The 12,683-nt window shown below is 33.4% G+C and overlaps 1 pseudogene; it reads right to left on the bottom strand.

The window, feature by feature from the left end:
• The window catches only part of LOC109065736, a 104,119-nt pseudogene that overhangs the window by 45,428 nt on the left and 46,008 nt on the right, over positions 1-12,683 (bottom strand).

Raw genomic sequence — 12,683 nt, 5'->3', positions numbered from 1 at the left:
TAATTTCTTCTGTATAATGGAAAGTAATAGAGGTTTGGAATGACACATGGGTTAGTAAATGATGACATAATTTTAATTTCTGGGTGAACTTTCCCTTTAACAAGAATCATTATATAATATTGTGCTTAACAGATCAGCATAGCCAAAATTCATGAAATTATTATTTATATTTTCATTCATAAAATGGAGAGCAATAGTCTGAAACCACAGTGAAAATCTGCTATTTAAAATCCAATTTAATCCTTTTTTTATTATTAAAAAAAATAATAAAAAAAAACAATTGTGTAATGAAAAATATCCAACAGAAGAATTTTCAGTGGTCTCTAACATTTGTACCCCACTGTATTCATATTTAAATGTTTATAAACAACTATCTGCTAAGCAATATATAATATTAAAGACATAATGAAAGTTACAATAAAGTTCTGCTTATATGACATATATATCATATGTAAAATCATTCCACAATCTCTGTGTTCATTTTTTGTCTGTACGTTGCATTATAACATATCCTAACACATAAGTTGAAGCCAAATGAAATTTGAAATCCTTTGAAATCAGCCACAGGTCAAAAAGGTGACATTGTGTCGCTCTTCTATGTCTTAATATGAGTTTGTCATGTCTCTTTGACACTGGAATTGAGGGGAAGGTCTCTGGACAGTAACACACAATGACATTAGTCGGCTCTGTCCGAGTGGGGCAGAGGAGAAATGACACTGATTGATGGATTCTTTTCATTTATAGATCCTCTCTCTCGGAGAGTCCGAAGAGCAGAACATTTGGGGCTATTTAGTGCTCGCTTTCTTTTTTTTCTGTGCATGTGTCTGCACAAGCACACACAATGGATGGACCGGGAGCCTAAGATTCAGCCCTGGGCTGACAAGAGCTGAAGGGGCCAACTGACAGGATGGGTGAGTGAGGGATGGACAGAGGAAGAAAAAGAAAAGGAGGGATGAAGAAAGGGGTGACAGCAGAGACATACTTTATTAAGTGGTTTCTAATTTAATCAGCTCGCAAACTCCATTTCCAATAATATGGCCGCCCTCATCAGGCCTGCAGACAAGTCCATACATGAGCCTCTCACAGAGCCCGTCGCTATTTCAGTCCTTATCACACTGGATTAGAAAAGCCTGGACTCTGGCTGACATCCAACATCAATCACTGCTTTCTTTGTTTCAGAATAATGAAGCAGTGAATGAACTGAAAGATAAACTCCATTATTATTAACAATAGTTTTTATTATTTTATTTATATTAAATTAGGCGGGGGGTGGGGTGGGGGTTTTGGGACAATGTTACATGGTGAGGTTCAGGTTTGTTTTTGTTTTGTGTGTATGAGTTTCCGTGTCCTTTAGACTGCGTATACTGAGAGTAAACCATTGTTAGTATAACAATAATAATTACTATTATTGTTGGTGGTGGTGGTGTTAAATGATATGTCCTGTCTACACTGGGTGTAAGCTATTGTTAATAATAATAATAATTATTATTATTGTTGTTGTAGTTGTTGATGTTGTTAAATTACTTTGAGGTTGTCTGTGTTTGTCACCGGGTGTTAGCCATGGTAAAATAATAATAATAATAATTTTTTTTTATTTGTTGAAAGAATTATTACTATTGCATTATTATTATTATTATTATTATTACAACAAATACAAGACCTAAGTAATCTCAAACTTTAGGTTGTGTCTCTGATTTCAGTCCCCCCTACACACAGTGTGCATTTGCAGGTATATACAAAGGGCAGATAAAAGAAGTTTAGCATTTTCCCAGAGATGAGGAAAGAAGCCGTTAGTCTAAAACTGTTAGTAGTTCTAGAGGAAACACTACTAAGACATGAAAAGGGCCACTATTTGTTAAATGTGTGAGTGTGTGGCAAAAGGGTTTGTCTAGACGTAGCAGTTGTGACAACAGTTGCATCAGTTTAACTATCGTACAGCAAAGAAACTGCTGAAAACTTCTACATTCCAGTTACATATTTGCCAAATCTCTCTCTCTTTTTTATTATAAAAATAAACTCTTAAAAATCACAGAATGATCAAATTGTGTTAAATACCACTGGGTCCACTGCTTCAAGGACAAAATCTTTTCAAAAACAATTGCCACAAATTGCAACCACAACAATTTAATTTGCCACTGTCATAAGGTTAAGAGGAAAAAAATGAAAACACTGGTGGCATGACTTTCTACAGATGAGAGAAACTGGTGTGAACTAGCAAGTAGTTATTTGGTAACATTCCACTGATAGCTTCCAGAAATAATCAGGGTGAAGATACACTGTTTTATTCATAGCATGTCACTCTTAACATGGTAATTACCAGCTGCTGAGGGGTGCAGAGCACGACAGTGGTTTCACCGAATTCATTTAGCACAATAAATCAACAACTACAATAGAGAAAATCACTATAATTATATCATTTACCAAATTCTCCATTTGGTCGGAAATCTTTATTGTTAAATAAAGGCAACTGCTGCTGATTTCATCCAAAAAGAAACATTACACATAGCTTACAAGGAACAGATGGATTTGATTTTGCACATCCTTTTTAATGTGAAATCCTGCTTTGAATTGAGAAGCCATTGACCCAATGAAGCCATGTTGAGAGAAGGCAAATACGCAACTGCTAATCAGAGCAAAACATCCAGAAAGAAAATTTCACATGCAGTCTAATCTTTTGTATTTCAGACCTGAAGAAAATAAAAAAGAGAGAGATTTGGGGAAGTAGGGGTAATGTGAGTTTTTGAAGAGGAATAGCGAATAGCACATTGCTTGTGTCAGATAATCCAGAGCGGTTAATCTGATCTGTGCCTGCTACAGGGAAGCACTTACCCTTCAGTCCGGCTACAAGAGAGCAGGGTAAGAGGGAACAAACCAGAGTGACATATAGACTCGCATGGAGCAGAAGACAGAAGACAGCAAAGAGAGAGAAAGAGAAAGGAGGACAGAATATTCCCTTTAAACAGTAAGCAAAGCATGAGAGAAGAGGGATCTGAAACACTTATTCATACACACAGAAAGGATTATCTGAAAGAAAGAAAGAAAGAAAGAAAGAAAGAAAGAAAATAAGAAAGAAAGAAAGAAAGAAAGAAAGAAGAAAGAAAGAAAGAAAGAAAGAAAGAAAGAAAATAAGAAAGAAAGAAAGAAAGAAAGAAAGAAAGAAAGAACAAAAATATGCAAAATAAAAGCATAAGTGAACAAAAAAAACTGAGTGCAAAAGCAAATAAACACAGAAACGAGTGATGAATAAAAGAGAGCAAATATATGCATAAGAAAAGCAAAAGACAAAAAAGCAAAAGAATAACAACAAAAGAAAGAAAGAATATTCAAAAGAAAAGCATAAGTAAGAGAAAGTAAAAAATAAAGAACAAAACAATTGGTAGGTAGAAAGTATATTAAAAAGAAATTGGTGAGTAAGGGAAATATAGAAAAAAAGAAAAAATGAATTAATGAATTATGGGATTGTATGAAAAGAATATTTAATTAATCAAGCAAAAGTAATTAATAAAATAAAGAAAGGACCAGGATTAAAATGTATCAAAGCAAAGAATATCTAATGATGAAAAGTATGTGGGATGCAGGATGAAAGATTTCTAACAGAATCAAGCGGTGCAGATGAAAACAGAGTGAGAACAACAATACAGTAAGTAGTTACTGTACTCAGGAGGTGAACGCTGTTGAGATTATACTTACAGGACATTAATGAGCAGTAGAGTGAAACAGAGTGTAAAAACATCAGCAGTGCACTGTTTAGAACGGGAACTTATTTATCTGATCCTATACAAAGATTCCATGTAATAGTGTGACTGCTATGAAGAGTGTCATTACAAATGCAGCTCTGGCCCTGTGTGTGCTTGAGACTGCAGTCAGCATGTGTGGATCTGTAGAGTCTATGTATTCATACTTACAGAACTGAGAGATGGGAGCATCAAGCTGTGGTGCTGACCCTCCTTTGGCGTTGAGTTTCTGCACCTGGGTCGGGGGCACGGGTTTGTGGGACTGGCCTGTGGCACGATACATCGCTTGAACCCACAGGATTCGATCTTGCTCATCATCGCTGGCAAAGATCACAGTGTCTCCCTCCTTCACAGCATTGAAGAACGTCCGACCACCATCCAGACCTGCATTCAACATATTGTTCATCATTCATTCCATTTAAAGTAATAAATTACTGTGTTATCAAAAGTGCACTGTGAAAAGTGATAAAAGGAGCATTTCTACTGGATCTGACCCTATTAAGGTACATGGTAGCATGGTTGAACCAACAATACTTTCACAGCATTTTTAAAACGTGTATTATTAAACTCTACATTTAATAATTACATTAAATAATATTTTTACTTGACATTAATGCATTATCAACTAAGATGAACAGTGAATAATAGCATATTTGTAAACTGATATTAATCAAAATTATACATTTATTAATCAAGATGAATTCTATCATATTATATTAATTATTAGTTAATAAAAATAATGATACAATTATTATTAATTAAGATTAATAAATGCTTTAAAGATATTAGTAATATTAATATTAATTATTAGTTGCATGACAGCCAATGCTTTAATTAATATTGATGTTGCGAATCTTATTTTACAGTAATTTTTACAGTAATTGCCTTTGTTCGTGTAACCTAATGTAGTTATATATATATATATATATATATATATATATATATATATATATATATATATATATATATATATAATATATATATATATATATATATATATATATATATATATATATATATAAATCTACTTTATTTATCAGTTAATATAGATGTGGCCACCTGAATCACATTTTTTGGTTATCTCACATAACATTTTTACAGAGTAATTGACCTAAATGAACAGATATTGTTTGATATTGATATAATTGTTATAATTTATTCCATTTATGTCACAATATTTAGAATACAGTGTTTGATTATGTGTAGACTATAACAGATTCATTAGTCAAATATCAGATGACATAAAAATAACGAACTGCGCAGACACTAAAAAAAAGATCAGACAACTCATGTACACTGTGCATAATGTTTTATGCAAAGATACAGAAGGTTTCAATGAAAGATAATTGATCTAAACTGGTTAATTACCAGTGTTTATTTAACATTAATAAAATGAGTCACCTACTCCTTGGGAATAAAAGTGTATGGATCCTAGAAACACATGCCACCTGCTGGTCTAACAGGTATTTCTAGCCACCTTATTTTGCAATGCTAAAGTAAGTTATTTTCAGTGAATGTGCAAGACGTCAGATCCATTAGCCACTATAGGTGAATAAATAGAAGAATAACAGAGTGCAGTAAAACTACCTGTGCTACAGTGTGTTTATAATTATGATGATAAATAAAAATATAAAAACAAATACCAGTTTACAGACTCAAACAGCATAACAGACTATTTTTGTACGGGTAAATTAACTGGAAGCGATTGACATCAGAAGCCTTGCACATTCAAGCTACAAATGGCCACACACACTCTTCTGTTACAAATAAGGTGGACAGAACAGGTGAGGACAATTTTTCAAAAAAACAAAAACAAAAAAAAAAACACTGTCATTGATTGTAGCATTTCGGTTGGCTGCAGTGACCTGGCTGAGGGTCGGTGTAATCCACAGTGTATCCGTCCAGTTGGAGAAGTTCAACAGGTTCTGCTTTCTTCTCCCTGTAGCTACACATTGCAAAGGTGTACTGGCTCACCTGGAAAGAATATTGGCACATTAAATCCACATCATTGTTATGAATTATGACCGGGCACTATTAGAACTGGAAGTACAAAAAAACCCAAACAGAAATATCTACTTTAGGCTAGTGATAAGGTTCAAATGGAGGGTGGCATCTCAGAAGGAGGCTGTCTTGGTCACAGACGGTGCAGGGTTGGACTTGCAGGGTTTTGTCCTGCCAATCAAATGGGACTGACAGAAGAGTGTGGGATGACACGCTGTCACTCGGGATGCGAGTCGTGCAGTTAGGTGCCAGTCATACACACGTTCTACACACACAGACGTGCTGCTGTCAAGACCTTCTTAGTCCTCATCCGCAGCATTACACCAATCCCGAGCCTCCATCACCTCTGCTGAAAGTGGCAGCCCTCTCTCACTCCGTCTCCGAGTGACATGATAAATTTAATGTCATGTGTGTGACGGGCACTTGGGCTGGCTTCGGGGCCCCAATCTGGCTTGGTGGCACCCAGGTGCCTTCGGGACGCCACTGGGGCACGCACACCCCCCACACTCGCGCACACACATATATATACACACACACAATCTCCCATCAATCCGCTGAAGTTGGGGCCTGTCAGAAACTGGAACGGTCGCTGGTGGGGCCATTGACCCGCTGTCAAACCGACAGTTAAAGGATTTTAAATGACTTTGCTTTCTGATTACCCCTGCATGCTTTTGCTCTTTTAAATAACCTTGTTATTGTCGATGCTCTGCAAATTGCATTGTGGATGAAGAGAGTGGGAGAGTGGGCACAAATCGATCACTAACGGTGAAAATATAAAGCCGAATGCCAGACACACAACCCGAGCCCCTCTGGGTCACTCAAATGCATTACCATATTCAGATGCGTAAGCCTGAATGCCTGAGCCAGAGCATCGGAGATGAGATGAGATGAGGGGAAAGAGGAAGCGAGCACAGAGCGTCTGCTCGCTGTTTTGTCATATCGCTTACCAACCATAAAATAATTAGACTTCAGTTTGAATCATAATGCTGGCCTTATGCTGTCATCTTACTGACAATAAGTTCACTGAGAGGCACAAAGAAAGACGATGTGGCTGCTATAAATTGATATGACTATTTATATGACTATCAGTGCTCTATGAAGTATAGAGATGTTAAAATAGATAACACTTTTCCATATTCATAGACAAGCAACACAGAAGAAAAGAAATGGCAGGGTGGAGCCACGGGGAACTCTGTCACCACCTTTTCGTGACACCTTGTTTCAAAGCCAGTCTGTGTCAAACAGGAGCACTAAATGGTCTACAGGGTGTGGTAATAATCTATGAATAATGCAACAGTGAACTCACACCCGCCCTGTAACACAAACCCCGCATTAAATGCATTAAATCATTCAGAGTGTCAATCAAACGCTGGCCAGCCACTGACAGCTAGTAAAAAAGTAATATATTTTAAATGCATTTATTTCATACAAAACATAGTTCAAATATATTAACATATTTACTGACGTATCAGTCGAGACTTACCAATTTAAAAATTATAGTTAAACTTTATTTGGAGTACTACTTGTGCACAATACACATTTCTTAATATTGAGTCTATAAATGCTAAATATTTAAAGTGTGCCTAAAGTATACTTGCAATAGTTCCGGTTTAGCACAATCAAATATACTTGTAAATTTTGTTGGACCTCAGCACTGCACAATTAAAGTGCATTAAATACAAAATTAGTTGTTCCAGTTTAGCAGACTTTAAGTATATCAGCTTAGTATACTAAAAGTACAATTGCAGGGTATTTTTGTTAAGTACATAAAAATGTAAATATATTTGTAGTATACTTAGCATGAATTAAATGTAGTTTAAATACATTTTAGTATATTTATTTTTCAATAGGTTTATTCAGCAAGGATGCATTAAATTGATCAAAAGTGACAGTAAATACTGTTACAAAAGATTATATTTAAAATTAAAAAAATGCTGTTATTTTGGAATTTCTATTTATTGATATACATTGATAATAAGAAGAAATGTTTCTTGAGCTCCAAATCAGCATTTTAGAATGATTTGTGAAGGATCATATGATGCTGAAGACTGGAGTAATGATGCTGAAAATTCTGTTTTGTGGATCTAAATTTTAGAATATATTTTTAATCATTTTTAATTGTAATAATATTTCACAATATTACCTTTTTACTGTATTTGTGATCAGAAAGATACAGCCTTGGTTAACATAAGATACTTCATTCAAAAGCATAACAAAATCTTACCGCCCCCCAAATCTTTGAACAGTAGTGTATATAGAATATTAATAGTGATAGATAAAAAAGGATACAATGATGTTAATAACAGATATTAAAATATTAAATAAATTAATAAATAAACTATTTAAAAAATGTACTGAACTGTTCAATAATACAGTTTAGATCTTTTTTAAAATCTAAATAAAAGGTTCAAAAGGCCATGACGTATTCTGGAGTTTATGTGTATGTTTATGTTTACATTTACATTTACGAGATGAGGACTAGACAGATGGATGTGCTGACATTTGTGTGAATACTAACAAAGGATTTAACACGAGAACAACAGAGAAGAAACAACAAAAAGCAGAAAGGAGACAAACAAATACAAAGTGTGAAACCAACATAATCAAACAAAAAAACAAAGCACAGACACAAAAAGCGCATTCTGGCATATTTTCTTACCCATACTGACATTCGAAAACACAAACGGGGCAACGTGTAATGTTTTCCGCTTGCATGCACACAGACACACATGCACACAAACACTAAGGTAAATAAATAATGTTAGTGTATTGACTGTTGTTTGTCACTTGCTGTAGCCGTAGCTGCGAGCGACTGGTGGGCGTGATGTGGGCTCTTTTAGCTGCGAGTGCTGGTGCTTTACTCTGTCAAGCCGCCTGTCAACTTTTAGCTCTCAGACATGTTACAACCCACCACAGAGGAGCTGACTGAACAGCAAACAACAGAGACGGATATAACAAAGGCTCCATCGAAGTACCTGACACAGTGCTCGATCAGAAAGAGCCGTGAATCTAGTCTACTTCACTGAAGCGGTTTTGACACATACAATGGAAATGGAAATGCACAGCACTTGATAAAAAAAATCTGAATCAAAAGGAGAGGAAACAGTCTCATTATAAGTGACACCAAGGTTTTGAAAAAGCACATACCTGCACCAAGACGAAGAACCTCTTCTTCCATCTTTTCCACAGGTTTTTCCCAATGGCCCAAAGGTAACTGTGAACAGATGCAGAGCAGGTGTTGCATCACAGTGTCAAGATATAGCATGCTGGATGTGTTGTTCTTAATTTGGGTGATAATGGGCCACAGTTGCCTTTCTCTCTGACTTTGCATTACAGAGTAATTAAAATGTAATAAATTACGACAGGGATATTTTAACATAAATATATGTTTAAAAAAATTTAAAATATGTTTTAAACACATACAACATACAGAAAATATATGTTTACAAAAATGTGAACAAAAAGTAAGTGAATGAGAATACATACAAACAGACAAAATAGGTGTCTGATTATTTAAAGATGAGCTATATAGTTTCTTTCAAAATAAAAGAAAACTTTTACTACAGCTAAGACAATACAGCTGTAACACTAAAAATGTGTTGATTAAGCAAGGATGGTATATACAGTTTTTTTTTTTTTTTTATGAAATCAAATAAAATATTTGACATTATTTCCTTGGTTTTTTTATGATTTGTTTTATAGTAGCTTTAAAGAAAATTGTGCTATTAATAATTATATATCTTCATATCTTCATACCTTATAGTTGCATTAAGATAACATAGTATATATTTTGGAACAATACAAGCAATCAAGCTGTGGATATTTAATATATAGTATATATCGCCATTCAAAAATACACTATATGCAGATATTGTTGGACAGACTTATATATTCAGTTTTATAAAATGAGCTGGCAGTTGAGATTTGTTATATAGTATATATTGCTTGAATGAATATTTAAAATGAAAAAATTTTAAAGAATGCAAATACATAATGCAACTTTATAGAGGATGACCTATGAGTCTTCCCTCAGTTTTAATGCGAGCAAAGAAACAGATGTGGATTTTTCAGGTGTAGTTTTAGTGCCCCCTAATGGAGAAAACAGTAAATTGCACTTTAGGCAAAGGCAGATCTCAATATCTATTTTTTAGGACATTACAATGACTGATCTGATGATAATTATAAGAAAATGATAAAAAATAATAATAATAATAATAATAAATAAATAAATAATATTTAATTTAGTTATTTTTTTTATAAAATTTAAATAAGAATTTTATATTTATTCATGTCTTATAATTTTTATAATCTATTGTTTTAAAAAATTTATATTTAAAAATATATATATGCTTAGCACTTAGTGCTCTCTCTCTCTCTAATTAATTTTGTAAGATATATATATTAGGGCTGTCAAATGATTAATCACGATTAATCACATCCAAAATAAAAGTTTTTTGTTTACATAATATATGTATGTGTACAGGGTATATTTATTATGTATATATAAATACACACACATAAATTATATATTTAGAAAATATTTACATGTATATACATTTATATATTTATATTCTATATTTTTATTTTATATATAAATATATTTAATATATAAACATAACATATTCTTCTTAAATATATACATGCATGTGTGTGTATTTTTATATACATAATAAATATACACAGTATACACACATATATTATGTAAACAAAACTTTTATTTTGGATGTGATTAATCGTGATTAATCATTTGGCAGCCCTAATATATATATATATATATATATATATATATATATATATATATATATATATTTTTTTTTTTCATGTCTTATAATTTTTATATTATTTTTTTTTAATTAATTTATATTTAGGTGTATATATATGATTTGCTATTTTTGTGTAAATGTTTATATATTTCATTATTTATATTGTAATTGTGAAACTTGTGTATTGTATGTATTGATTGCTGCAATCTACTGTACTTCAGTAATAATTTTAATTGTGATGATTTTGGCTCACATTTAACAAAAACCCACCAATTCACATCTCAACAATTAGAATACTTTATAAGACCAAAAAAAAAAAAAAAAAAAAACATTTTAGTGAATTGCTGGCCTTCTGGAAAGTATGTTCATTTACTGTACTTGTACTCAATACTTGGTAGGGGCTCATTTTGCTTTAATTACCGCCTCAATTCGGCGTGGCATGGAGGTGATCAGTTTGTGGCACTGCTGAGGTGGTATGGAAGCAATTTTTTATTTGACAGTGGCCTTCAGCTCATCTGCATTTTTTGGTCTCTTGTTTCTCATTTTCCTCTTGACGATACCCCACAGATTATCTATGGGGTTCAGGTCTGGTGAGTTCGCTGGCCAGTCAAGCACACCAACACTGTGGTCATTTAACCAACTTTTGGTGCTTTTGGCAGTGTGGGCATGTGCCAAATCCTGCTGGAAAATGAAATCAGCATCTTCAAAAAGCTGGTCAGCAGAAGGAAGCATGAAGTGCTCCAAAATTTCTTGGTATAACGGGTGCAGTGACTTTGGTTTTCAAAAAACACAATGGACCAACACCAGCAGATGACATTGCACCTCGAATCATCACAGACTGTGGAAACTTAACACTGGACTTCAAGGCAACTTGGGCTATGAGCTTCTCCACCCTTCCTCTAGACTCTAGGAACTTGGTTTCCAAATGAAATACAAAACTTGCTCTCATATGAAAAGAGGACTTTGGACCACTGGGCAACAGTCCAGTTCTTCTTCTCCTAAGCCCAGGTAAGACACCTCTGACGTTGTCTGTGGTTCAGGAGTGACTTAACAAGAGGAATACGACACCTATAGCCAGATTTCTTGACACATCTGTGTGTGGTAGCTCTTGATGCCTTGACCCCAGCCTCAGTCCATTCCTTGTGAAGTTCACTCAAATTCTTGAATCGATTTTGCTTGACAATCCTCATAAGGAGATGTGATGAGATGTGAGCCAAAATCATCACAATTAAAATAACCAAAAAACTACTACTTCAGTCTGTGTGCATTGAATTTATTTCATACACGAGTTTCACAATTTGAGTTGAATTACTGAAATAAATGAACTTTTCCATGACATTATAATTTATTGAGATGCACCTGTATATTGAACATGATTTTCTGTACAGATCTCAAGGTCACTTCAGTAGTTAATAATCTGTTACTTTGTCCACTAGATGGAGCCAAAAGATCAGAATAGTGTTGAGGCCAAATGCTCATTGGACCAGATAGAGAGCTGTAACTGTTGCCTTTCAGTGTTGGTGGAATGGGTTGTCCTGAGTCTGTGCATGTTGAATCTATTCAACAACTTAAAATCTATTCAGTTTATGTCAGTGTAGAATCGACTGAAATCAGAAATTAAAATTATGAGGATGTCACTTACCCACAGTGCTTCATGTTCTGTGGTTTGTCCATACGGACAGCCAATTTGATCTTTAGGCCATCTGGGCAACCTTTGGCAACAGTCATTTTATGGAGATCACATTGTTTGGGACTATTGGGTGTTGGATGCAACACAACCTGGAATCACATTATGACAGACATAATTTTTTAAATTATTAAATTTTTTTTTTTTTTTTTTTTTTTTTTTTCAACTTAAAAATGTAGTGTGAATTGAATTCTAGGAATCATTTTTTTTTTTTTTTTTTTTTTTTTAGCTTTTTAAAGTATGTAAAAGTTTATAGTTTAAATGTTTTTTTTTTTTATATATATATATATATATATATAGATATATATATATATATATATATATATATATATATATATATATATATATATATATATATATATATATTTAACACACCACAGTATATATATATATATTTAACACACAGTATATATATACACACACACACACTTATACATAAAGATTATAGATATATTATAAAAATATATATATAAATAAAAAAATATATGTAAAATGTAT

The sequence above is a fragment of the Cyprinus carpio genome, chromosome A11 (genome assembly GCF_018340385.1).
Source record: "Cyprinus carpio isolate SPL01 chromosome A11, ASM1834038v1, whole genome shotgun sequence".
NCBI lineage: Eukaryota > Metazoa > Chordata > Actinopteri > Cypriniformes > Cyprinidae > Cyprinus > Cyprinus carpio.
Note: the sequence above shows the minus strand (reverse complement) of the source record. Positions and strands in the feature narration are given on the sequence as shown.